Consider the following 25,406-nt stretch of genomic DNA (forward strand, 5'->3'; position numbering starts at 1 on the left):
ACGAGATAGCCGCGGTCACAGACATTTGTCTCCGTGTCCAACGCTGCGCCGTCCAGGCCACGGGCAAAGTGATGGGGATCATGGTGGTGTAGGAAAGAGCTAGATGGCTCAACCTCACCAACCTCCCGGACGGGGAAAAAGAAGATGTGCTGGATATGCCCATCGTTCCCGAGGGAATTTTCAGCTCCGCTCTCGCTTCCATGCAGAGGAGGTGCGAGTCGAAAAAGAAGGAAGACGAGGCCCTCCACCTTTGTCTCCCTCGAAGGGTCCAGCCGCTGCCTCCGCAACAGCGACCCTTCGCCCAAGCTGCTCCGAACCCTGCTGGATCTAGAGTACCAGATCAGCAGAGGTCGCAGCCCGCCCCGAGTCCCCAGCCCAGGCAGGAGACGAGGGCGAGTTGGTCTAGAAAATCTCCGGTCCCGGCTGCAGCCCAGGCGCAGCCAACCCAGAATTTCGGCCAGCAATCAAGGAGGAAGAAGCGAGCGGCATGACAGCCCCTCCTTCTCCCCTCTGTGACAGAGCTGGAAGTTCCTTCTCCGGCTCGAATTGTGTTCCCGCTGCCTCGAGAGATGCCTCAACGCCATCCTCAAGTCTGCACAAAACACATGTCACATCATTATTGTTTGAATAAACCATTTTTCGCTGACGCATCCAGGCTTCGGGCCAAGGGCGCAGCTCAAAAAAATGAAAAGAAAAACAATAAACAGTCCGTTAACCATAAATCCCCTTCTGAGAGCAGCTACGGCCTCTCTCAAAAGGCGGATAATAAACGGGTCTGTGAAGGCACCACGTGCGCACGCAGTGCCGGCTAGAGCTGTAAAGAACGGCCCGTCAATCCTTTCCCTTTCGAGAGCAGCTACGGCATCTCTCAAAGGACGGATTATTGACGGGTCCGTGAAGCCACCGCCACGTGGGTGCGCAGTAACGGTGGGGACTGTTGAAATGGGGTACCACCGTGTTCAGACACTAGAGGTCCCCATGACACAACAAACAGAGTCTCAGAAGGCAGGAGAGGTGACATCTCCGCTGGCTTTAAGGAGCACACAGTGGAAGATGCTCACAACATCTGCTTGGGTTTTCAAGACAGTAACACAGGGTTACAGACTCCAATTCGCTGTCACCCCCCCTCGTTTCTCGGGCATTTTGTATTCACAAGCCCGAGGAGAGTCAGCCCATATTCTAGAGGGAGAGATCCTCTCACTTCTAGAAAAGAGAGCTATATCTGTTGTACCTGCCGAGCAGAGTCAGAGTGGTTTTTATTCCAAGTACTTCCTCGTCCCCAAACGAGGAGGGAACGGAATCCGGCCAATACTGGATTTGAGGGTTCTGAACAGATATCTAAAAAGTAGGGGTGTAACGGTACACGTACCGTACCGAAATTATTCGGTACGGGCCCTTCGGTTCGGTACACGTGTGTACCGAACGAATATAACGTTAAACGTAAAAAATTGAGAACGTGAACAACTTCTTGGAAGTAATCTGAGGTGCTGCGTCGCAGCATTCAGAGTAATTTGCTCCCATTGGGCTCATCGCGTCATAGAGCGAGCAAGTCATTTCATTGGATGAGAGGGCATGCTATGAGAGCTGGTCAGAGGGATGCGTTCAAATTTAGTCGGTAATTTGAGGAACTGTCGAAAATTAATGGCGAACGCAGATAAAGTTGAGCTCGAAAATCCTCCAGCATCATTGAAGTCTCCGGTTTGGGAACATTTTGGTTTCGCAGTTACGTACAAGGATGACGGACAAAGACAGGTGGACCAAACCAAAGCTGTTTGTCGGCATTGTTCAACTAAAATTGGTTACGCGGCTGGCAATACATCAAACTTGCACACTCTTGAAAAGGCATCACCCGAACGTGAATATAACCGGTACCAAAAGAAAAAAGACTGAAGTGCAAACCCAACTCCCGCTAGCATTTAGCCTCCACCACTCGCAAAAACTTCAGAACGAGCCAAAGCTATCACAAACGCCAAATATCCTTATGTTGCCATGTTAGCAAAGCGCTACCTGGCTGTATCTGCTACCTCTGTCCCTAGCGAGAGGGTTTTCTCCACAGCAGGAGACATTGCTAGTGCCAGCAGATCTGCCCTTTCAGCAGCCGTGTGGACAAGTTCATCTTTCTTTAAACAACATGAAAATACAATGACAAGCAAGTCCTAATGTCTAACTGGCTGCTTAGGTACTAGTATAGTACAGTTCAGATACAGATTATTTCAGTTCATCGAAATGCTGCACCTTAATGTTCATTTGATTATGTTTTGTATTTATTTGAGTGAATATTCACAGTTTAATAATAATTAAAAACCCAAAACTAATAGTTTATGTTTTGTGAGTACTTGTACAGTAAAGTTCAAATACAGATTATTTCAGTTCATCGAAATGCTGCACCTTAATGTTTATTTTATTATATTTTGTATTTATTTGAGTGAATACATTATTCACAGTTTAATAATAATAAAAAAATATATATATATATGTTTTGTATTGTGAAAAAAAATTCTGCTGTACCGAACCGAACCGTGACCAAAAAACCGAGGTACGTACCGAACCGAAATGTTTGTGAACCGTTACACCCCTACTAAAAAGATATAAATTCAGAATGCTCACTCACACATCTCTGCTGCGTCTCGTGCGACAAGATGATTGGTTTACATCAGTCGACCTGAAAGATGCGTATTTCCACGTCCCAGTATATTATCCACACAGGAAATATCTGAGATTCGCATTTCAGGGGATCTGTTACGAATACAGAGTACTTCCCTTCGGCCTGTCTCTCAGTCCAAGAGTGTTTGTACGAAGTACGGAAGCCGCGATAGCCCCGTTAAGACAACAGGGTATTCGCTTGGCGACCTACCTGGACGACTGGCTGCTTCTCGCACAGTCGGAGCACGAGGCTATTACGCAGACAAATGTTCTCGTAAAGCACCTGCTCAACCTGGGGTTCATAATAAACACAGAGAAGAGCATGTTGTGCCCCGCGCAGACTGCACTCTTCCTAGGGTTACACCTGAACTCGGTACCCTTTACAGCTCGCCTGTCAGCGGAAAGAGTGAAAGCTTTCAGAGCTTGTCTCGCTTTATTCCAGCGTCGCAAACATGTTCTCTTCAGAACATGCCTGCGGTTGATGGGGCTCATGGCGTCAGCCATCCTGGTCGTACGACTAGGACGCTTACACATGAGGGAGTTTCAGCGCTGGGTAGCCGCCTTAAAACTAAACCCCGCGCGGAGGGTAATGGTTACTGTGAAATGCGTAACGGCACTGCGCCACTGGCTGCACCCGACTTTTCTAGTACGGGGCGTGCCTATGGGTGCTGTCCTTTCACGAAGGGTGGTCACCACAGACGCATGTCTGACAGGTTGGGGAGGTATTTATGAAGGCCGCCCGGTGAGGGGTCTCTGGAACAGAGACCTCCAGCGGGCACACATAAATTACCTGGAGCTTTTAGCGGTGTGCCTCACCCTAAAGCACTTCCTGCCTTTTCTCAGAGGACACCATGTCCTCGTGAGGACAGACAATACGACGACAATATCGTATATAATCCGCCAAGGGGGTTTGCGTTCTCTCCAGTTACACATGCTGGCACGCAAACTGATCCTATGGAGCAGCGGGCGTCTCCTCTCCCTGAGAGCGACGCACGTACCGGGTGTGTCGAACCTCGGGGCAGATCTGCTGTCCAGAGGTACACCACTTTATGCAGACTGGACTCTACATCCAAGGATTGTGAGCCAGCTGTGGGTGCGTTATTGCAGAGCCACGGTGGATCTGTTCGCATCAAGAGAAAATGCTCAGTGTCAGCTGTTCTTTTCGATGCGCGACCTAAACGCACCGTTAGGCGTGGACGCACTCGCACATGTTTGGCCTTCGGGCCTTCTGTACACGTTCCCACCCTTGGCTCTGATTCCCCAGACTCTGGCAAGAGTGAGGGAACAACGCCACACACTTATTCTGATAGCTCCGCACTGGCCAGCTATGTACTGGCTGGCGGAGATTTATCAGCTGCTGTGCGGGCAGCCATGGCGGCTCCCACTACACAGGGACATACTGTCCCAGGCGGGGGGTGAGTTTTTTCACCCACACCCAGAGCGCTTGGCCTTATGGGCCTGGCCCGTGAGTGGTACAACCTGAATATAGTGAGACTCCCTCATAGGGTGTTAACACTATTCAGTGTGCGAGAGATTCCTACACCAGGTCTCTCTAACATAGTGCTGTTACTGACCCTGGCTTCCGCCAGGCGAGCCAGTAATGTTTTCAGACACTGTCTGTACATGTACCCAATGGATATTGAGACATTTCCTCAGCCGCTGGGTCCCTACGGGGAACAGCAGCGGGATTTGCTGTGTCCAGTTTGTGCTTACGCACCTGTATGGACAGACCAGGGGTGTTTGTCATAATGACCAACTCCTGGTGTCCTGGGCTAACCCTTAAAGGGGGGCAAGCCGGTTACTAAGCAACGGCTCTCCCACTGTCGTGTGGAGGCTATTGCTTTGAGACCCTTACGAGTCAGAGTTTGCAGGCACCTTCGGGTCCGCGAGCTCTTTCAAATCAGGGTCTGGCTGCATCCTGGGCTCTGTCCAGGATGTCTCCCATCCAAGACATCTGTGCAGCGGCAAGCGGGTCTTCGCCGCTCACTGTTGTCTGCTTTTACAGGCTGGGCGTATCCGCTCCAAGCGTGGCCCGAGCAGTGCTGGGCACCTTGTTGAGTCGGGACTCCACCTGTTAAATTCCGGTTGGTCGGTGGTCTTCGAGATAAACTCGTCTGGCAATACGGGAGCAACAATATCCCATAGTGAGACATCGAACGGAGTGTTATGAATGAGAACTATATGTTACTTACGTAACCCCAGGCCTCAGAGTAACATGAAGTGAGATGTCTCACCAGACGGCCCTCCTTGCTATGGTGAAGCGAGAAGAGGTGCTTATTTTGAATGACGCATGCGTCGTGGCGCAGGCTACTTATAGGGGGTGAATTCCCCTGGCGTTGACGTCAAGAATCACCGGCCAATCAGGATTGGCGTAATGAGATTGATGCTTCTGTTTGCTCCGCGATGAGGCGCATCCCATAGTGAGACATCTCACTTCATGTTACTCTTAGGCTGGGGTTACGTAAGTAACCTATCGTTTTTATTTCTGATTATTTGTGCAGTACATGTACATGATGTTTAGTTTGCTAGTTATGACGAAGATTAATTCATGAATGCTAACGTTTTTTTGGTGGAAATGTGTTTTTTCACAGCAAAGTCACCCTCTGTACTTGGACTTATTGGGAGAATCTCAAGGCAAGAACATCCCAAATATTAATTTAGGTCTTTATTGTAGACCTTTAGTGTTGCCGTCTGTGAGGAAAATACATGGGGCTCAGAGCCTCGTATTTTTAAAATCTTTTTTTCCTTCTAATTTGTTATTCTTTTCAAAATAACACACTGTTATTTACTCACCAATAACACACAATTATCCTTGCTTTTATTTATTGGTTTAATTCCATAATCTCGGTCTTTTTTGGTGTTTGTGAGGAACTGAATTTCAAAATAAAAATAACCGGAAACAGACGTAGCATTTCGAGCGATTACCCAAGATTCTCAGCTACGCTGATTGGATGTTTTAGCCACAATGCATGCTGGGATTTGGTGTTTATATTATATGAAATCCGGAAAACATTTTAAAAGAATAAAATAATACTTAATTCCGAGTGCTCTTGCTTTTCTCTTTGAAAGTCATCACATAACGGCATTGTAATACACAGTTCGGCTGCATTAAATATTACAGATCTGCCGTAGTTCTTTATTTAGAGCGCCCTGATGAGAAGACCTTTGGAAAAACTGAAGAAATGCCGCCGAAACTGAATACTTGACGTGGATCATAAATATATCAACAATTAAAAAACATCTTCAATTTCTCTTCACACAATACGTCTCCTTGCATTATCAACACTAATTCGGCTGACTTTTACATTTGATATAATTCATAGATAGGTTATATTTACACCATAACGGTGCACAGCTGATATAAAAGGACTTGTAGTTTTTAAAGATATTACTGATTTGAATTGGATTGAATTTTGAATGTAAGAATGTAAATACTGAGTCTGAAATAGTATAGCAATATGCTGTAAAATTATGTGAAAGCATGAATAAAACTACACATCTTCAGATGTTGTACATACAAGTGTCTGTGTGTACCTTGTGTACACCGCCTAGTGGTTAAAGCACGTTATTGAATTATTGTTTTTATGTGTTATATTTGATTAAAAAAATATTAAGAGTACATATACTTTCATAGGGGGAAAGTAGAAGGTCTGTGATAGAAATATAGAATATAAAAAATCAAGAAGATACTATAAGTGATCTCTTCAATAAAACAGTTTAGTGCATGATGTACAAAGATATTAATAGGAGGAGGTGCAAAACAGAAAAACGAATTAACCTTTATTTAAACATTAAATAACAGATTAACCTGTTAAGGCCGAAGGTCCCCGTCGACGGGGACCCTGTTTTTTTTTTCACAACACTGTGCCACAGGGCATCTTAATATTTAAAAACCTATTAATGTCTTATACCAGATTAACGAGAAGAATCTCAGCTAACTGACTATATGAACCATTTTTACAGAAACAAAACACAAGTCTCACAAGAAGCGTTAGCATTAGCCCTTAGCTAAAACGGGCAGATGCTACTTCCGGTGCTAACTAGCAAAAACGATCTTTACAACTTAATATTTTCTGCACAAACTACATATCATCTGAAAGCTGATACTCCACAGATTATTTGGTTATAAGTATCATCACTGTAGGACACAAACTTACTGAGCTAGCAGCCAGAACAGAGAAGAGAAAAAAACAGCAATTTTCAAAACCATAACAATAAATATGTCTTACCGTTGCTGTTTTGTGATCAAAGCTCTTGTTCAAGGGAATAAAAACGCTGTTTAAGGTTAATCCAATGTCTCTTAGTCACTTTAGAATTGTTCCTGATAATCTATCATTACATTCATGGCAGCAGAGTAGTTATAAAGTTTCGCAGTCCGGAGGTAATGCTGTCTCACATGCTGTTTACGCAAACCTCTCTTTACTTGACGTAAGTGTTTAGCGGGATTTACTAACTGTCACTCGATTCTATTGGCTCTAACGGTTCAGAAAAGGTGTCAATCACCCAAATCGACCAATGGGTTCCAAAGATATGATCCTGCGTAGTATAAACCAGAGCCATAGAGAGATAAGAGTTACGACACACTTTGATGTCGCCGCCAGCCGGTCACGTGGTTTATGTATGCCGGGATAGTTCAAAACGCAATGCTTCTCTATGGCAAAAACAGCACAAACATGGTCAAAATAGTCATAGATTAAACCAACGCTGTTATTTTTTAAAGATTGCTTTCATATTTACATGATGTGGTTACACTTTGTATGGATTGGCAATATTTACAAGTTTCGTTATTTAACGATATTTTGAGGGGAAAGTGTGGTAGCACAAGCAGGCTATGTTGCTGTCACTGTCAGGGCAGTCACGTCCGTAGTATAGTTGCGCTGCGCTGTCATGTTCTTATATGGGACAGACAGACAGCAGCGATTGCGTTATTGAATGGTAAATATATATATTAAAAAAACACACACACCCAAGTACTTTTTCAGCTGTAATTGCATTATTGCATACTTTTTATTGACAGTTTTGCATTTGGAGAGGCAGGGTGAAAACGGAAAGCTTGGTAGCCTGTTACTTATTAAGAACAGTGTATGGAAAAAGTGATGTGTGTTAGAACAAAACAAAGTCAAATGAATGAGAATGAGAACAAAGAGGGTTAGGGTTCAACAGAAAATGATTAATTCAGCCAAAAAACACAATTTTGATTAATCTAAAGTGTAAAACAATCTTCAACACAGACCAAATTAGTGCCCTTGGACAACAAAATATATGGTGGGGCAAAGAAACGATAAATTAAATTGAGAGAGTGGGAGACTGAAAATGATTACTATGATAAATATTCAAACTATTTACAAAACTATTTACAGAAGCTCCTGTTGAACCATGGTTCAACAGAGCAACACAAACAGGTTTGTCAACAATACAAATTAAAATGACGAGGCCACTTTGCCAGGGGGAGGTGATCCAGCGACGAGACAATAAAGCAATTCATATTAAGTTCTGTTGAGACACCACAGGATATAAAACCTTCCAAGCGATGACCTCTCCTCACCTTTCACCTGTCTTTCCTCAGGAGACTCAGGTCCTTCAATGTCTGCAGCACAATAAGCACCCACCCACAATTGTTGTTCGCACAAGCATAATTGTGCGAACAACAATTGTGGGTGGGGGCATTTTACAAATATTTACAAACAACTATTTACAAAAAAGCAACTATTTACAAAAAAGCAATACAGAACTCTAGTCTAGGGCATCCAGGGGCCTAATCATTTTGAAAAAAACAAGAAGGTTCCTTTGTGAAAGGGACATCCTCTTCATCTGTTTCCTGGGCCCTAAAAAGCAGAGCAAGAATAGGAACAGTGGTGAATAATGGGAGAGAATACAGATGGGAGCAGACTGAACAGAGGACATAGCAATATTCATGTTAAAATGTTTGCACAATAAATAAATATTATGGCACTTTCGTTTATATTGCATTTTAATAGATCAGTTGTCATACATAGCATTTGGGTGCTCTAATCGATCCGAGAAGGGGTTCCGGATGTATGGCTTCCCTAAGGACGTAGAGCGAAGGAAGAGATGGATGGCAATGGTCAACAGACAAAACCTGTGTCTGAAAGAGGACAACAACAGCAGAAAACTCTGTCATGTAAGTAATGTTCACAGAGGTGACATGACTTATTAACATTTTAAAGGGCATCATATTTCCAAGTGTAGAGAATTATGACTCTTCAATGACATTTGAAGTGTGCAGGGGAAACTGATCAAACCTACCTACCCACAGGTACACTTTGAAGACGACCAATATATTGGCAACAAATCAGGAGGAAATTTGAGGTTGAGGCCAGATGCTGTTCCAACAGTATTTATACATCGGCCTAAACCGAAAAGGAGAAAATTCACGTCAAGGAGTATGCCTCCAGCTGTCAGGAATAATGACCACACCTATTACTGCACATCAAACATTGGTATGATATATGAAGCTAACAATGTTTCCCATGTTATATAATTCAAGGATAGACTACACTCCTAATGCAACTTTCAGATTATACAGCTTCAAAAATACCAGGGTTTAGGGATTCTCTAAAGACTCATATACCACATTTACATAATCTACAGATCTCTTCATACTGTAACATTGCCAATAGGCGAACTTAGATGAATGTCACTATAGGAGTGTAGTGTACCCTTAAATGACAATAGGTGCACATGTAAAGGCAGCATACACATATAACAGCAATTGCCTTGTTATTGTTACAGAGATTCAGGGAGATATTGAGGTGGAGTTCCAAGGGAATGAAAGGGAAATCACAGACGGAGAGAGTGAGACAGGTGTCAGCAGACTGCCAGGGGCCAGTATGTCAGGGGCCGACAATCAAGAGGCCACCTTACCAGAGATCAGTGTGCCAGGAGCCAGTCAGTCAGGGGTCAGCTATGAAGAGGCCAGTTTGCCAGGGTCAGGTGCTCCAGGGACCAGACTGCCAAGGGCCAGTTGTGACCGGGCTCACGTGGAGGATCTAATGAGGCAACTGAGAAGGGAGAGATTACTAAGAAAGAGAGCCGAGAGGGCTCTGGTAAACCAGAAGAGGATTCATTCGGCATTAAAAAAAAAACACAATTTGATTCATCTAAAGTTTCAAAAAATCTTCAACACAGACCAAATTAGAACACTTGGGCAATCAAAAAAAGGTGGGATACGGTGGGGGAAAGACACCGTTAAAAAAGCAATACAACTAAGGTTCTGTTGTGGCACTACAGGATATAAATGAGAGAGCTGGTCTGCTGGTATTAAAATAATTTAAAAGGGGTGCACTTCACCGTCCATCAGATGAGGTTTTCACCCTTGTTCAGAACGTGGAGCAGCTGTTCCGTGTGAGGATGAGCGATTCCCTCATGGAGTCCTCAAACGCAGTGTCACAGCTGGAACAAGAAGCCATGTTGCTGGACAGCAACCTGCCCTCATGCCATGACCTGAAGAAAAAAAATCCTCTCAACATACATCAGGCTGAGGTTAAGGATTGCATCAAAGTGCATCAGGGCTGAGAGGAAGGATAAACATAAAGGGTATCTTGGCAGCAAGCGTCAGAGTAAGAAGGCAAAGAAGACCCAACAGACCTCTGCACCGAAGGTCATAACATCTAGGCCACTGCCAAACACCTTACTCGTTGCCATCGATGTACTTGGCATCTCCATTCCCGGTCCTCCATCAGCAGCCTCCAGCCTCCTCTTCCTTCAGCAGCAGTACCCTCCTCCAGCAGCAGCCCCCTCCTTCAGCAGCAGCAACAGCCATATGAGGCTGACATATGAGGCTGAATAAAAAAAAGTGCTAATTATTATTTTAAAGTGTTTATTTTGTTTAAAAATAAACATTTTGGATGCATGACCATGTTTTAGGCTCATCCTTCATTCACTGCTGTAGAGTAGCCTATTCAGTAGGCTATTATATTTTTAAGACTGAATAATACCTTTGAAGAACAATCATTCAATTAGTGTGTATATTACAATACAAAGGAATCTATCCTAGCATGCCATCAAGCATTAAAAAGTAGCGCTAGGCTAGTTGTACAGTACAGATAAGTTAACACGGAACAGTACCAAAAAAAACTAAGTACAGTCAACATGTCACATAATGAAATGTTAGTATATCCCAAAATGCAATGAAATATTTATCACAAACGCCACCTCATTTCTACTAGTGCTAGCAGTTAAGTCATATCATACAGAAAAAGCCGACTAAGGATGGCTGACACGGTCAGGTTCAGCAGATAAAAACCAAAATAACAATAAAAACACATAATCAATCTAAATCCTGCTTGTTAGTTACCCAGCATCATTGATATATAAGCTGCTAGCGATTCATTACTGAAATCTTACCTTCAAAGCTGACGAAGTCACGCTAGCTAACTAGCAGGCAATGCTAGCAAAATGGGTTGTAATAACCAAGATAAAATATAGATAATTACGCTGTGCATATACAAATGAAGACCAGTATAAGCATCATAAAGGGCCTCTGATACAATATAGACAGTTGACAATTCAAAAGAGTTCGATATTTCAGCAACTTACCTCTGGAACTAATCGACGCGCCGTAATGTAAGTGAATGAGGTCCAACGCCCAAATGACAATATGTTGAACTATTTCGATGTCCATACCCCGGAAGTAGGCGCCGCCATTTTTTACAACGGAGGTCTATGGGAGTGTCTTAACTCTTACGGCCCGTCTACACTACAGCGTCGAAAGCTCCAAGCTGCTCCAAGCTGCCCATTCACTTTCAATGGGGTGACGTCACGTAGCCGCGCTTTTTCGCCGAACTGAATTGTGGGTAGCAGAGCGAGGCGTCTCAGGCGTCCCAGGCGACCAGAAGTTGAACATTGTTCAACTTCTTGTCGCCTGGACGCCGGAGTAGCCAGCGCCAGCCAATCAAATCCCGTTTCCCAAAATCTGACAGCTGAAGCTGTAGCCAATCAAACCGCGTCTAAGCTGGGAGAGATATCCCGCCGTTCATTTCTATATTTCAAAAAAAGTCGGAGGAGAAACTAACTATCGCGGTAGCGAATCACCCGGTTTTGTATGACCAGACCCTCTTCACCTACCGGGATACAAACCGGAGGAACCAGGCATGGAGGGAGGTGGCAGAGACAGTGGGGGAAACTGGTAGGTTTTCGCCTGTTTGGGGAGTTTATATATATATTGCTCCCATACAATAGAGATGGGCGAGTCATGATTCATCCGGATCATTAACCCGGATCCTAGTAATGAGCCGGTCGTGACGAGTCTCCCTCTCGATTAACCCGAGTCCTTTGAGTCCTACACCTGATGTGACGTAACAATTAAAACTATAAATTGCGTCACTCTTTACTCTCTTTATAACGTGTACAATCACATTACAACGTTGTTGTATCCAGAGATCCAGCAGACTCGTCGCCATGCACGAATCAACAGCAAATTCAGCCCCTCCTCCGGCTCCCGCGAGAGTCCCGTGAGCCGTGAGTGAGCCGTGAGTCGTTGGACTCGCGGGAGCCGTGAGTGAGCCGTGAGTGAGCCGTGAGTGAGCCGTGAGTCCGCAAATCTCTGAGTCTGCTGCGACTCGTCGAGGGAGCCGTGGGACTCGCGGGAGCCGTGGGACTCGGAGGAGGGGCTGAGTCTGCTGTAGATTCGTGCATGGGGACGAGTCTGCTGGATCTCTGGATCTGCTGCCTGCTATATGTTACGGCTCTGAGTCCTCGTAGGCTACTGGTCTCTCTCGATCATTGACCTGGATTCACGGATCCCGCGATTTTTCCGGCTCTAAATTAAGTTTCAGTGTAGACTTCTAACAAAATGGTCATGTTGTGCAACAGTCTCCTGTAATAATATCTGCATTTCCAATAAGGATCCAGTGATGTACCTGAACGCGTTCAATGAACGATCGTTCATGAACGCGTTCATATTTTGGGCGAACGTGAACTGAACGTACTGTATTTCCGCTAGATGAACGTAATTGAGAACGCGTTCATTCTCAGCGCTGTATAACGGCGTTCAAAAGTGCGTTCATTCTCAGCACTGTATTATAACGGCGTTCAAAAGTGTGCCAGATTTCATATGCCTTTCAGCCGAAAACCCAGTTAAAACACACCTTAAACAGGCTTCAAAATAATGCGGAAAACCACCCAATCTGGCAACAGCAAGCTGCCTGTGACGCGTACGCGCCTGTCACCCCTGGCTGTCGCACTAAAATATAAATATACTAAATATATCAGACTCCTCACAACAAACAATGTGGAACCGCGGAACCGGCGAGCATTGAATGAATGAATTAGTATGGACGAAGCCGAGAGCAGCTGGAGCAGCACTCGCTCAGAGTGAGACTCTATGGCAGGGGTGGGGAACCTCCGGCCTCCGTCCGTATACGGCCCGCGAGACAATTTGGTACGGCCCTCGAGGTAATTTATAAACACACGCAAAAAATAAAAAAATGAAAGAAATCTAGACCGCAAAAAAATTAAACAAGCGAGTGCCTGTTTTTCCTGGCCAAGGTCAGGGTCCTTGAACACAACACGAGCCTAACGTGTCATCACGTGGTATATGTCTCGACTGACAGGGGTGCAGTTCTGACGGAGAGCACCAGAACGCCACTCCAGCACTTCAGAAATTGCAGTACCGATAAGTCCATACACATGCCGCAGTTTCTGCGTGTCTGTGTCTTTAGTTGAAAGCCCAGTGGCGATCTGCTCATCTGTCATTCTGATTATACAGTCAATAACTGTGTTGTTATCATTAGCATCTGGTTAGCTAGCTATGCTAACGAATATAAGAAGCTTTGTCTACAACCAGTGAGGTAAAGGCACATCTTTATATGATCATTTTTAAAGTTATAAAAAAAATAAGAGAATAAAGTAAACAGGTATAAAATACTATATGACAGTTATTAATAAAGAAGAATACAGTTTGAAAGGGTAGTGATTTGTCAAATATCCATACATTAAAAGAAAATCTGCTTACAGTTGTGTTTGGGTGTTGAGAGATGTGTCCATAGATCTCCTAATGTTGCTCTCAAAGTGCAACAAATCTTCCCAGGGGAGCATGCCCCCCGGACCCCTCTAGAGGAGGTTAGGTCCCCCCCACTTAAACCATGTTCACATGGATAGGAAACTAAATACATTTGCACACATCTTGTGTCCATATCTTTCTGTGTTGGTGGTCACGCCACACCCTGCACGTGCATGCATACGCGAGTCATGGTGAGATATCTGGATTAGGAGGTTGCTTTTTCTTTGCACAGAATGAAATGAATGGGCTGTGATTTTAGTTTTTTTAAGCAGAGGTCAATAACTTGTACGGCCCTCTGAGGATATTGTAAACATTGAAATGGCCCATTAACATCGTACAGGAGACAAATAATAGCTCGCAGCAACGTATTGAAAAAAGAACTATAAACTATAAATTAGTTCATTTTTGAAACCATGAACTTTAGTTCAACATTTTGAATTATGAACTATGAACTGAACTAGTTCATTTTAAAATGTGTGAACTGTGAACTGAACTAGTTCATGTAGAAAGTGAACTTTCCCAACACTGTAAGGATCTTACTTGGAAACTCGTTTATTTTGAACATGGCACACAAAAAGAAACAAATGATAGAAAATTGCAAAACAGTTAGAATATATAAAATGTAATTATACAATTATTATTATTATTATTATTATTATTATTATTATTATTAAATGAAAACACAATTGTGCAAAATTAGCTTAAGTACAGGAACATATTAAAATAACTATATACATATAATGCAAAACACTTATTTTTTAAAATGCACACACACACACACACACACACACACACACACACACACACACACACACACACACACACACACACACACACACACACACACACACACACACACACATATGTTTTATTAAAGCAAAAGACACTGTGTAGCGGAGGTTAATGTAACGTTAGTTTAATATGCTGGTTAAATGCAACAACTTTTCGGTTTCACCGGTAGGATTTCTACGGTCTTGGTCATGCTGACTCAAATGACTCAAATGACTCGTATGATCCGGATCTCTTCAATGATTGACTCAGAAGACTCCGAGTCCATAAAATGATCCGGATTTGCCATCTCTACCATACAATCCCCGGGGGTTTTTGCTTTGTATGTTGGGGGCGGGAGATTCATGTGATTGGTTGTTGGCCGTGTTGCTTGAATAAAATCCCCAAGCTCCAGACACGCCCAGCTCCAAGCTATTTTTGGAGCTGTAGTGTGGACGCTCCGTTAGTATCTCTAGGGCTCTGGTATAAACTAAGCCCGCTCCGGCTCCATTACGCATTACGCAGCCAGAAGGGAGAGCTTCACCACAGAGCAGGAGCTAGAGATGCTAGCTGACGATAGCTATGATCATACCAGATTACGCTTCGTCGGATGATGAAGATCTCCTCCAGCCAGACCTGGATCCGGACAGTAGTGACTCGGATGTTGAACTTCCACCACGGGAAAGGTATGTAATCTCTCTGTTTTTATATATTATGTGGTTGGTGGTACTGCGTCACAGTGATAGCTTAGCCAAGAAGCTACAGGAATGATTAGGCAAAATGCTAAATAGTGTTACTTGTCTTTTTGGAGTTACATTTTCTAAATGAATGGCCAGTGAATGAATATATATATATATATATATATATGTGTTTACTTATTTATTTGTTGTAGTATTATTCATTTATTGTCCAATATTATCCTTTTTATGTATTGCTTTTGTGTTTGGTGGATCTGCATCACAGTGTTAGCTTAGCCAACAGGAATGATTAGCCAAAATGCTAAATAGTGTTACTTGCCTTTTTGGAGTTACATTTTCTAAATGAATGGCCAGTGAATGAATATATATATATGTTTACTTATTTATTTGTTGTAGTATTATTCATTTATTGTCCAATATTATCCTTTTTATGTATTGCTTTTGTGTTTGGTGGACCTGCATCACAGTGTTAGCTTAGCCAACAGGAATGATTAGCCAAAATGCTAAATAGTGTTACTTGTCTTTTTGGAGTTACATTTTCTAAATGAATGGCCAGTGAATACATGTATACATGTATACAATTATTCATTTATAGTCCAATATTATCCTATAAGTATAAGCCAGTGAATTAATCGAATCTCTTTGTTTTTCCACATTTGTTAGATGGGGTGTGACCCCAGCAGGACAAAGCCTCACACCCAGAAGACTTTCAGGGAGCAGCTTGCTGCAGAATTGTTGGAGTTTGCTGAAGGCCCAGCTGAAGGCCCTGTATAGTACGTTGGTACGGTTTGTTTTTACATGCCTATTGTGTGTTGGTAAAATGTTTGAAATAAATCTGCCCCAGTTGGAGTCAAATGTTACATGTTTCCGTTTTTTTTTATTGTGCAAGTACACTTACACACAATGTAGAGTGCGTTGGTACAGTTACATACACACACAGCTACACTTACACATACACACCTACACGTACCCACACAGCTACACTTACCCACACAGCTACACTTACATACACACACAGCTACACTTACATACACACACAGCTACACTTACATACACACACAGCTACACTTACACATGCAGCTACACTTACACATACCCACACAGCTACATTACATACACACACAGCTACACTTACACATACAGCTACACTTACACATACCCACACAGCTACACTTACATACCCACACAGCAACACAGTTACACACACACACCTACACTTACACAAATATTTGTAATGTTTTTTTAAGATTTTTTTTTTTTTTTAAATATTTTTAAGAATTTTTTTTTGAGTGGAATGAATACCTATAGTGATGATTCAATGTAATACAATGATTTTTATAGTCTGGTACCTGAAAAAGGTCAAATGGCACTGATGGAACCAAATGTGCCCAAAGCTTATTCCGCCTGGACTTTATTTTCATAAACCTCTAAAAAGGTCAAATGTCACTTGTTTTGCCTCAATCTTGAAACAGGGTACTTATTATATGTTATCCTTTGGATTCGTAAAGCTTTTAGGCTACTAACTGTTAGGAGATTTGGTAGACAACTTGTCCACTTTCTTAAATCTCCTCGCGTTCCTACAAGCCGTTATCTTACAGGAAGGAAACCCAGAACCTACAAGTAACCGTTTAACAATAATCCACTTTAATGGTAATATACAATGCAATACAATCAAGTACAATCAATACAGTACAAATTACATACAGTTCTGTGGGATCCCACATTTACCTGATACTCACGTGAGCCAGCCAGCCAGCCAGCCAGCCAGCCAGAGAAGAAAGAGACCGAACACAGCGGGGTTTCTGTCTATATCCCTCGCTGACCCAAGGAGGAGTTATCTGCGCCTCCCTTCCAGACCAGTGATTGGCTGCCCAAATTATCATCAACACCCCACATCTTAAGTCCCCAATCCCAGTGGCTCAGCTTCCTTATCACAGGGACCTGAGATGACTATGTCAACTCCACACCTTCCCCCTCTTCCTTTGTCCTCACAAAACCACATGTTAGCAGGCCCAAAACCAGCCCAGTTTTCTACACAAATCATTTTCAAGCTTCTTCACAGTTTGCACGAATACATACAAATATTTCCTTACAATTCCCTCTTTTGCACTCTTAAAAAGAGAGTGCAATTTACACAAGGCACTTGCAAAAAACTACATCCTTGTCTGCTGAGTCTCCATACTTTTTATTCTCAGTGTCCACAGTGAAGGGCACTCCGTCCAGGCTCTCGTTGCAGCGGAAGCAACCGGGGCGGTAAGACTTCCCCAGGGCCTGCCGGCCTGCATGTCCATGATTAGATGTCCACCTGCGTTGCACTTGTCTGCAGACTGCTGGAACCCAGAGTACAGAAAGTCCTCTTCACAGAAAACCCTTCCTGCGTCATAGTAGAACGCCTTCCCTCTCAGCCTTCGACTACAGGCGCTGCAGGTGAAGCAGCTGTCATGGTAGAGGCTGCCCATAGCTTGGCAGGCCTGGCTGGCTCCATACACCGTCTTGTTGCACTTAACCCACACTCCTGTTTCAGCGGAGAGTGGAGTCCCCTGTGCCATCCTGGCTTGCCGTGTCTTTGTCCCCTCTGATCCGCTGATGGCGGCTTCCGAGTCGATGCTGAATAGATGTCCTCCCGATCTTCCTTCTCCGGTCCGATGATGATGCCTCCCGGGACGACTGCTGGATGGATGATGGATGTCCTTCTCCTCCAATCCGCTGATGACAGCCTCCGAGTCGACCTCCCTGATGAGAGCCCGATCCGTCCTGATGTCGTCTAGGGTCCTCGCAGGTGTTTTCCCCCGCCGCACACTGGCTCCGCACAGTGGTACCAGTTGTCCCCCTTTTGGCATCAACAACCTGTGTGGAGAAATCTGATACAAATCCCTCAAGCCTACGCTCCGGGCTCTGGGGCCCTCGGCTGTTTAACCCACCAGTGCGTGGCAACTTGGAGCCTGTTGGTGGGGTATCTTAAAACAACAGACGTGTGTGCACAGGTTTTCTAAATTAATTGTGCTGCTTCAGAATCTTGGACTGTGCCCACTAAATAAGAACCCCAACATCTTTAGGTAAACTAAATAACATATTTCAATAGCTCTGAATTTCTGACAAGCATCTGTATTTATTTTTAAATGAAATCCCTGAGATCCCATTAAAAATCTAAATATGATTTGAACTGCTAATGTTTCTGGTAAAGAAACACACTAATCTTATGGATTCAAAAACAACCAAAATCACAATACTAACAAAGTGAATGGCTTCCTGGTGATACTGCTTCTACCCGTCAGTGCTTAGATATTATCCCACTGAAAAAATGAATACAGAATTCCCACCAACTGTCATCAAATGTCTTTCTAAATGTAGATGAAATGTATATCCCCATAATGACCTAAACAATAAAGTATATGGCTTTTACTTCTTTACCAGACTAGTTACATGATGTTGTCCAAATCACATTGTGTCTCATTACATTACTATGTTTTAGCTTAACTGTAAATATGTTCTTTCTACATTTCAAACCTCAGTTACTTTAATACCTGTTGAAACATTAGTTGACACATTACTCACCGGTCAGCCTCTCCAGTATTTCATTCTGGACTTACATCTCTCTGGTAGCCCCTTGGCCACTGATTCTCTACCTGTGTTACCTGCTATAACTCAATCAATACTAGAGACATGTCAACATTCACCAAACAGCCCCTTATCCCCAAATATGGAGCAGGTCAATTCTAAAACTGTCAATCAATGGTCAGATTGAACAATGGAGTTGGGCAGCAGGTTCCTTTCAGTCCCTAAATGAAAAATGTACATTGTAAAGTTTACACTCCCCCTTTTTTACACATTCTCTCATGTGTAAACAAAAACCTGTATGGGAAGAAAACCTTCAGGTCATAATGGATTATAAGACAATACCAAACATTTTTCCCAGTAAACACTTGAGAGTGTTTCTCTCCATCATTCAGTCCTAAAAGAAACAGAATTCCAAATTTCCTAGTTTGAGTTTCCCATTCTGCAAACAGCCACCTCCTGTGGGAGTGAAACATCATCAACCAGATTAGATACGGTTTCCCCTTTTGTGCAATGTTAGGAAAGCTCTCATTTCACACATTATTATCACACAAAAATAATGTGTTAGTCCAAAACATGCTTGATTAGTCATCGTTTCAAATCATGCAGTTGCACTGATCAGGTGCAGACATACACACACTCACACTCACACTGTCAGGTTGTAAAGTCAGGTTTGGTCAGGTTCACCGCAGAGTCAGTCATTGACAGTGCCTTCCCAAGTTACCCTGTCGGTCAGTTGGTCTCAGTCTTTTTGGCCATGTGTTGTGCTCAGCACAGGCCAGCATCCTCCGTCTATACAAATCTGTATATATGGAGCGCCATCACTTATTAATTCACAATTACAACTATAATGTTCAAGATATCTCCAACCCCTCCTTGCTGTTTCCCACATTCCCTGAAAAGTGTCTAGCCAAAAAAATGTCACTTCCTTATTGTACTATTACTATTACTGCAATTCATTTACACCTAATTAGTATTAAAATGACTAATAGATCTATTTCAGAAACATGTGTACCTCACTATCTTGTGTCAAAACATTACTAGGATCTGTAAAGCTCTGCTATTTATTCCATAACTCATTCTATCAATTTATCTTCAATTCTGGTGCACTTAAAGAACAATGTTACCCTCTTTCACAGTGCGTGGAACTCTGGGTGTCTGAACATGAAACCAGTACCTCAAATTGAAATACTATATTTTGTTTAGAACCAGCTTTCCCTTCAACATGACCTATATAAATAAATATTTATCTGATCTTATAGAGCTGTTACTAAAACTCTCCCTTTGAACTGATCAATACTGTAACAAATTAAAACACTACCAAATTCACACACGAATAAAAAATCCAGTGCATACTTCCTTCATGCCCCCCCCCTTGCTGTTTCAGTGTGTATTAGACTGATTTTTCACTTGCCTTTAATAGTTCCCCTCTTTTCCGCTATTTTTATTTACCAATTGACTAATTTATGGTCCATACATCTTCTTATCTTCACTTATTTATCAAGTCAATTCAAGTTCTTTACAATACATTAGTAGATACCTTGTGGAGTCTTCACAATAACTAATCCCCTCTAGGATATGAAATCCATTCATCTTCAAGCAGATACTATGTCCTTATTTATGTTTTGTTCACGATAACAATGGTATAACAACCACATGTCATCAATTCTGGTCCACCTAAAAACCAATGTTAAACTCTTTAGCAGTGTGTGGAACCCTGGATGTCCGAACATGCAACCATTCCTCCCTCCTTTATCAAGGATTTAAAAACAGAAGTCATTTCATATTTCCCATGGTAATAACTATGCTACAATGGTGAAATCAATTATTTAGATTGGAATACTATATCTGGCTTGGCACCAGCTCTCCCTTTAACATTATCCATACAGATAAAGATTTGTCTTATAGAGTGGTTCCCAAAACTATCCCACTACTTTATTCACACGTGAATAAAAATGTCAAAGAATATTCTGTTAACCTGATGAAAAGATTGAAGAATATGGTTGTACTTTGTCATGTGGCCCCCTTTAACCCTCAGTGTGTTCTCATTTTACTCTAATAGTTTACTGCTATTTTTAATTTAATAAATCTTTCTGTCTTTACGTATTTATGCTTTAAATGTGCGTTTTGTGAATAAGTGTGTTTATGTGTAAACTCACTCATTCCCGTTTTCCTTTTCTCCTCCTCTGGTTTTCTCAAGCCGTGACCCCGGCCTCCTCACTTCAAATCGACCATGCCAACTCCTCTGATTCTGTGTTCTCTTCAGTCCCTCAGCTGTAACTTCATCCGCTGTCAGCCATTGGCCCAGTTACCTCTGCATGCCCCATCTTGCACTGCTTTGCATTTTATCCCCTCCTTTACAGTCTCTCTGCTGTTTTTATGGGGGGCAGATTCTGCTCTCATCTCCCACACTTTGCTCTTGTGCTCAGCTTGGAACTTCATGGTCCTATCTGAGGGACTGATGAGCGTAGATTTCTGCCCGTCAGCATGCTGTCTGGTTCTGGATGTCACAGGCGGAGATAGTTCTGGCTGCAGTCTTGTTGTTGTTGTTGTCGTTTCAGCTCTGGTTCTCTGTCTGTTCGATGGAGAAGGAGGAGTTTCCTGTTGGGTTAGGTCTTTTGTCTGCTTGGAGGGTCGGGACCGTAGCCTTTTCTAACTCAGAGGGGGAGTCCAGGTCTCGGGACGCATTACCTATAAAAAATCTAGCACACTGAGGTTAAATAAATCCAACCCTTTCCACTCTCTTTGTAATCATACTATCTGTCTTAATTGTTACATGCCATCTAAACAACCTAATTGATGTCTACAAATGATATTACAAAAACTCACTCTAAAAATTGTTTCATCCATTGCTACATATGTACCCAACATAACTCTTTCAGGAAAACATTTTCTCCTATACATCACATATTCCACACACTACGAAAGAACATCTACATATTTACTCCAATATTTTAAGCTAGTTCCTATAGCAAGATTATCATGTGTGACATAATAATCAGATGTCTTGTTTGCTAACCAAGAATATTAAACTTTAAAATGTCTTTTGGCCAGTTGAAGTCCTGCTTACTTCATCCTTAAACTCTTCTTTAATTTGAAACCAAAAAAGGTCTTCCTTCTCCACCATGATCCTATCTCTATATCAAAGTCCAGACAAACTGATGATTTATCTTCAGAAACCATGAGGAATGACTCATAAAACACTATTTTCCCTTACTTCAGTTCTAAATCAAATGAGCCAGACAGGAAACCCCCTTTAACCACTTGCTTATCCTATTATTTTGATCAAAGTTGTGTTACAAGCAGGTTAGATCTGTAATGAATTAAAATCAATATTTAAAGACGCAATATAAGTTAAATATATTGTTAAGGTAATTACTGTTTTATTGTGAAGGCATCTCTGGCGAACAGCGGCCTTTGGCTTTTATTTTGAAAGGCCGCTCCGAAACAGCGAGGCCGATTCCTAGAAACACGGCAAGTTGACAATCGTTCTAATGCATTAACTATAGTCGTGAAAGAGACAAGGAGGGGGAAGGCGTGTGGAAGCAAGCAATGAACTGAAAATGCCACCAATCCTCTGTTTTAACGTGATGGCGGACATTGAAAACCGAAGCGGGCATAAGTACCCCTGTCTTTTGTACCATTACATTTACCAACATAAAACAAGGTCTTTACTAATCAACAATGACAACCTACAGACAGCTCATTTCTTTAAATATACGCAATATATTGACCTCGCTTTTATTTATCTGACTTAATTAACGTGCGTCCCCCCCTTTCAGCCACTAGATGGCAGCAGCAGAGCACAAATGAGCTTCACTCTTCTGAGCGAATGTCTGATATCCATAGACAATGCTCATACAGGTTATTTAGGTAAAAATCACACAGATCTATTCCCCTTACATTTTGTCCGGCTTGATAACGTGCTTCATATGTCGTCACGCAGGACTCTCTGCCTACCTTGCGATCAACGTTATGTTTACGTCAGCCTTTCAAATTAATTTTTACAGACAAGGGAAACGGGAGCCGGTCTCGTCACAATGTAGGTGACGTTAGCGCTCTCTCCCAAGGATTTAACAGATAAAAGTCCGCTGACACTTTCGCTTATTTGGTCTTGGACTCTTATTTTACCCCCAGTTATAAACGGCGGACCGATCTTAAATATCGATCATCCAGGTTACGTCGTGTGGGACTCACACCGCACATCCCACGAACTGCACCGCTCCTACGCCACTTCCGGACTAAACTACCTGAAGATCCACGCTAAACTGCTCTAATTTCTTGTTACGCAGGACTCTCTATACCTGACGATCAACGTTCACGTGTTATATATAACTTTCCTAACATGGTAAAAAAGATGCATTGCATACTCCATTCAAACTTCAACAACACTCTGAAACGCCTACAGACAATCATACATGGCCCTGCTATTGTCCGAGGCGTCTAAAAGTGCTTGTTCCCGACCTAGTGTGGTCCTCTGAATCCTTCCACAGCCCTGTCTACTCGGAAACGTCGGAGATCACCATTTGTTAGGAGATTTGGTAGACAACTTGTCCACTTTCTTAAATCTCCTCGCGTTCCTACAAGCCGTTATCTTACAGGAAGGAAACCCAGAACCTACAAGTAACCGTGTAACAATAATCCACTTTAATGGTAATATACAATGCAATACAATCAAGTACAATCAATAAAGTACAAATTACATACAGTTCTGTGGGATCCCACATTTACCTGATACTCACGTGAGCCAGCCAGCCAGCCAGCCAGCCAGAGAAGAAAGAGACCGAACACAGCGGGGTTTCTGTCTATATCCCTCGCTGACCCAAGGAGGAGTTATCTGCGCCTCCCTTCCAGACCAGTGATTGGCTGCCCAAATTATCATCAACACCCCACATCTTAAGTCCCCAATCCCAGTGGCTCAGCTTCCTTATCACAGGGACCTGAGATGACTATGTCAACTCCACACCTTCCCCCTCTTCCTTTGTCCTCACAAAACCACATGTTAGCAGGCCCAAAACCAGCCCAGTTTTCTACACAAATCATTTTCAAGCTTCTTCACAGTTTGCACGAATACATACAAATATTTCCTTACATAACCCATCATTCAAGGTTGGTCTTCACTATAAGTAATGGGTTTTCTTTAGGCGGAGACAGGAATTTACATTTTTTGCTATGTTCCATCTGAATTTACTCTGACACAGAAACATTTATATTGATTCTGACACTTCTACATCCAACTCACAGATGTAACCTTGCTTTGACAACAACAATTATTCAAATAAACCTTTTAGAAGTGAAGTTATAGTCATTTGTTCTGGGAATGTCATTTTCGAGCCTGAAACCTGAAAAACAGGCTCGGGGTTTAACAGGTTAAGGTCTTGCTTTCCTGCAATGTTAACTATGTTGAAGCACTTATTTTAACTGATATTATACATATGGATTATACTCTTATGTATGTAGATAGAATAAGAAATGTGCAGAATATGACAGTTTAATGGTGGAGGTACACACATATTGATAGATGTCTTGTAATGCACTGTTGAGGGACCTGTGACCCAAGTTTTTCATTCATTGCATAACTACACCGTAGTTGTGTATATGATATGTCAATAAACCTTTACAATCTTGAAATCTTGAAAGGGATGTGCAAAATAGCCATAATATATAGTCTTTAATTAACTATTAGTAGAGAATAACGAGTAATTAATATACTTTATTACTCGTTTTCATTAATGTCAATTGCAGATATATGTTTAGTCTTCTCAAGCACCAACTATCAAATATCTCATTTTACTCAGGTGTAACTAAAGTCTGATTTAAGGGTTGTATATATTTCACATCATTAATCAGAATCTGCAAAGTAACTCAAATAAGTGTAGTGGAGTAAAAATACCAGGTTAACCTCTGAATTGTAGTGGAGTAGAATTACAAAGTATCAATGAGCTGTCATGTGGGTATATATTAATGCTATATATTGATGCTGCGCATTATGGACAGCGATTTTCACCCATTTATTAATTATATGTTTTACATTTGATAACACCAATGTGTTTAATACTGGCAACTTCTAATTGTGGGAAAAACGAAAACGTTCAGTAGAGACGTCCCATAGAACATTTTGCGAAACACAATAGTGTAGTGTGTAGTTCTGGGGGGCGTTCGATTCCAGTTTTGGATAGTCTGGCGTGGTTTCGTTCCATTTCAAACAGCTGGTTGACGCTGCGTAACCTTGGCGCACTGCCACTCCAACATCCAATCCCAGACCTTGAAGAGTAATCACGGGGACTGTAGTCCTAAACGATAGCTGGGGATTATGGGTAGTGTAGTGTCTTCGGCCATCCTAAACTCAAACATTTTGACAATCGCAATGATGCTCGAAATGTCCCTTATAGGCCTACGTCTGTTTCCGGTTATTTTTATTTTGAAATTCAGTTCCTGACGAACACCAAAAAAGACAGAGATTATGGAATTAAACCAATAAATAAAAGCAAGGATAATTGTGTGTTATTGGTGAGTAAATAACAGTGAGTTATTTTGAAAAGAATAACAAATTAGAAGGAAAAAAAGTTGTGTGGATAGAGCGCTCCTCTGTTTTCATTTAAACAGCTCCTTATATCCGTTAGCGCAGCTAGCTAGCACCAGATGCTAACAACAACAACAACAATGCACGTAAGGTCTCTCTCTCGCTCGCTCGTGCCATACATACACACACCCTCCCG

The 25,406-nt window shown here is 42.4% G+C and overlaps 1 long non-coding RNA gene across 3 annotated transcripts; it reads right to left on the reverse strand.

The window, feature by feature from the left end:
• Positions 1–7,716: 7,716 nt before the first annotated feature.
• LOC117453328 (uncharacterized) lies at positions 7,717–10,403 on the reverse strand. 3 transcript variants are annotated; one of them, XR_011643929.1, is made up of 5 exons: positions 10,252–10,403; positions 9,529–9,665; positions 8,915–9,014; positions 8,636–8,749; positions 7,717–8,468 (listed from the first exon to the last, which is right to left on the reverse strand). It is a non-coding gene; the product is annotated as an uncharacterized lncRNA (long non-coding RNA). The 3 variants fall into 3 exon arrangements; XR_004552889.2 differs by lacking the exon at positions 10,252–10,403 and adding an exon at positions 9,955–10,043; XR_004552888.2 differs by lacking the exon at positions 10,252–10,403 and adding an exon at positions 9,955–10,043 and having other exon boundaries at positions 8,911–9,014.
• Positions 10,404–25,406: the final 15,003 nt, after the last annotated feature.

This window comes from Pseudochaenichthys georgianus, chromosome 10 (genome assembly GCF_902827115.2).
Source record: "Pseudochaenichthys georgianus chromosome 10, fPseGeo1.2, whole genome shotgun sequence".
In the NCBI taxonomy this organism is placed as follows: domain Eukaryota; kingdom Metazoa; phylum Chordata; class Actinopteri; order Perciformes; family Channichthyidae; genus Pseudochaenichthys; species Pseudochaenichthys georgianus.